We start from the raw sequence: 3378 nt of genomic DNA, 5'->3' as shown, positions 1-3378 counted from the left end.
TGTGAAAGGAAAATAAAAACTCAGGACCTCAACTCATTATGCCAAAAGGAAAAAATTAAGCTGAAAGCTAAGTCATGCAAGCAACTGCTTTTCCCTTTGTTCCCAAGCAGACAACAGGTTAAGTATCTATTCAACGTTCATTTTATCTCATGTAAAGTGTCAATTTTACGGAGTACAAGAGGAGTTGTAATTGACCAGTTCCCTACCTGCTGCTTTTCTCTTTGCCACACGTGGACCACCATGTCCTCCCATCTTCGCCTCCAGCCCACTTTTCCCCTTTGGATAGTGAAGCCCTCAAACTCATCTTTGGAGAAAGGCACAGACCAGTACTGCTGTTTCTGATTCCAGACCAGACTGTTTCTGTGATTCCATGGGTTTTTCCGTGGTTGTTTTTTTTTGTTTTGTTTTGTTTTTGTTTTTTGTTTTTTTGTCTCTTCCAGGCACGTCTTTAACCTTGGCAAAATAAACTTGTGAATGGATTGAGACCTGTCTCAGACACTTTTTGGTTTACAATGTGGTTGGGTGCTCAGACTAGTGACTAGTGAGCGTTTTGTTCCATGCGTCACATGACCAATGGATGGAATCCCTTATCAGCAGAAACCATCTCAGTGTGCTTCCGGAAACTGTTGCACGGTTCCACTTATCACAAACCCAGTGCCTCCGGATCCCGCTCTACTTGCCCCAAATTCTGTTACTGAACATGGATTGGTTCTTCACATATTTATCTTCACTCCATCAGAGCTTCTGGTACATAATAATGATAGATAAAGAGTAAGAACACTTTTATGTACCTTCGGATTCTATTTTAAAACCTTTGACCCTTGATAAGAAATTGACTTTGCCCACAAAGGTTGTCTCCTGTTACTAAATATTTATCCAGAGGAGGAAAACACATGGACTGGCAGGGAAAAGGGGATGCCTGCCTGTGTGGGTAAATCAGCTGAATCCATGTGGGGTGCGTGGAATGACGGGCATGTAAACCGGAACACATGGACATCTTCGAACGCAGCTGATGGAAGCCCCCCTCCTGCTCCACTTCCATCATCTTCCTCACACATCCTCACTCTCTGTCCCCTGTGCGCAAAGTTCTGCTGCTCCATGAAGCCCTTCTACAATGTTCCATCCTGCAATGCCAGCCTTGTCTGGGTTTTTCACAGCCCTGAAGAACATGATTTTGAATGGTATTTGAGAACATTTCCGTTAATTTTTCTTACGAGGTAGAAGACGTCTCTGCCATAAACCTGTCAGCTGGGTTTTCTTGTCTCTGCATGAACATGTCCAGAAATAGAGGGTTTGTGTCATTCATTTTTCTGAAATACTCCTTTTGCTGCTCACTCACATGCCGCTCTTGTATCGTTAGGGTCTCTGTGGGGAGATGGTACAGCAGCATATCACACGCACTTGAGGTCCAGGTGACCCGGATTTGTTCGGTCGCATGACACAGTCCTAGCTGTGTGACCTTGGTCAAGTTACTTCACCTCTCTATAACTCAGTTTTCTCACTTACAAACTTAAAAATGGAATGACACCAACAGTATAGACATTGGAGGTGTTAATAAACAAAACGGTCTTAGACTATTGCCTACACACAGAAATAAAGGTTACCTCTTATTTTTTACTAGATGCATCTTTTGTATTCCCATAGGATTTGGCAAATTAACATCAAACTCAAAGCAAAAAAAAAAGTCCATTTCTGTGGCTTATACTGTGGGATTTGAGAAGCAAAGCCACCGCATAAACATCAAGTGATACATTTTCTGAGTTTTGTCCACACATCTTTGTCTTAGGCCAGGGACTCATCTAAGCTCATTTCAGCCGCCACATCCTGAATGTAGGAAGTCAACGGGGCTCCCTAGGGTTTAAGGAAGCTGGTGCTTGGCAGGTGCTGAGGCTGCAGGGCATGTCTAATGAAGGCTTGCAAAGTGGATGGATTTTGCACCACGCCAGAGTCAGGGCAGATGCGACTCAACCCATTATGAGCGGGGTGTAACCACCATTGGCTCTGGATTTTCACAGCTCCTGGGGTTACATCCAGATGTGATTTGGATTCTTTGGTGATTCTGAAAGGGTGGTGGAATGGGACAGTTAGGGGCTTCTGCTGCCAGAAACAGAATGCACCATGAATAAGCGGCATCTCCAGGACCGACGTTGTCATCTCACATTATCAAGGGTCTGGAGCTAGGGTGGTTTCAGACTCAGGGCAGGAGTTCAACAATGTTGTTTAGGACTTGGGAGTTGTATTTTCCTTCCGTCTCTGCAGCATCCACATGTTCACCTCTGCTCTGGTTACAAGAGGGATGCAGTGTTCCAGGTGCCACATGGAGATAGCCGGGCATCTCATGAAGACGGGCATTTTATCCTTTGATACTTTCTATGAATAAGGAAAAAATTCTCCTATATCCACCTTAAAACCTTTTTGGCAGGATTGGGCCACACAGTGTGCCTTGCTGGAGGAGGGGCTGGAAGGGACAGTGCCCACCGCCATCTTTGTTCTCTGAGGTTCGAGACAGGCCCTGCTGGAGAATGGGGAGGCACAAGCAATAAAGAGGTTCTACTTCAGAGCCTCAGAAACACTGTTTCTTTCCGGAAATACACTGAAGAGCAAAATGCGATATGAAGACATATGGAATATAAAAACAAAGGGCGGTCGGGCTGTGTAAAAATGGAATCTGTCACTCATGTCTCCTATTTTATAAATTGGAGTATATATACATTTGCTCAATTTAAATGTAAATATTTGATTTTAACAAGTTTCATAGTCTATGTATTATAGGGCAGAAAAGTTTCATATCATCGCACACTCTATTAAAGAGGATTTCAAACTATTTTTAAACTGTTCAGCAACCTCGTCATAAAGTTATCCTCTGAACCTCTTCACACATGTATCAACCTTGACTTATATTACTCCAAATATTTCAGCCTCTTTCTTGAGGACGCTTTGCCGCGGGGTCTCTAAGCGTAAAGATTTCCAGTTGTTTCCAGCACATCCCATCACCTTTATTCAACTCTCAAACTTTACTTCATTAATGTAGATGGATAATGTTCAGTCCTGTCACATCTTATGAAGAACTAATGAAGCTCTTCCAGACTTAATTTTAGGATTCAGTGGCTGTCTGGATTCCCTTGCATCAGCCTTCACTTTTGTCATCACAAGCCTTGGTAATTTCTCCTTCTCACAACAGCAAATTTCACGACTAACGATGGCCTGAAGGCTTCTTCCCTCCACGGGATTCCGCTCCAGCCACAGCAGAGACTCCTTTGCACACTTTCCAGACATTGCTGCCCCGTTCCAGGTACCTCAAGGTCAATAAACACAATATGCAAATCTCATCTGATACCCATCCGGAGTGTAAACAAGACAATGAATGCGCACTGTTGT

The 3378-nt window shown here is 43.6% G+C and overlaps 1 pseudogene; it reads right to left on the bottom strand.

Annotated features, from left to right (window-relative positions):
* Positions 1 to 3051: 3051 nt before the first annotated feature.
* The window catches only part of LOC105536524, a 144292-nt pseudogene continuing 143965 nt past the window's right edge, over positions 3052 to 3378 (bottom strand).

This window comes from Mandrillus leucophaeus, unplaced genomic scaffold, assembly GCF_000951045.1.
Source record: "Mandrillus leucophaeus isolate KB7577 unplaced genomic scaffold, Mleu.le_1.0 Scaffold16, whole genome shotgun sequence".
NCBI lineage: Eukaryota > Metazoa > Chordata > Mammalia > Primates > Cercopithecidae > Mandrillus > Mandrillus leucophaeus.
The sequence above is the reverse complement of the archived record's forward strand: the minus strand, read 5'-3'. Positions and strand labels throughout refer to the sequence as shown.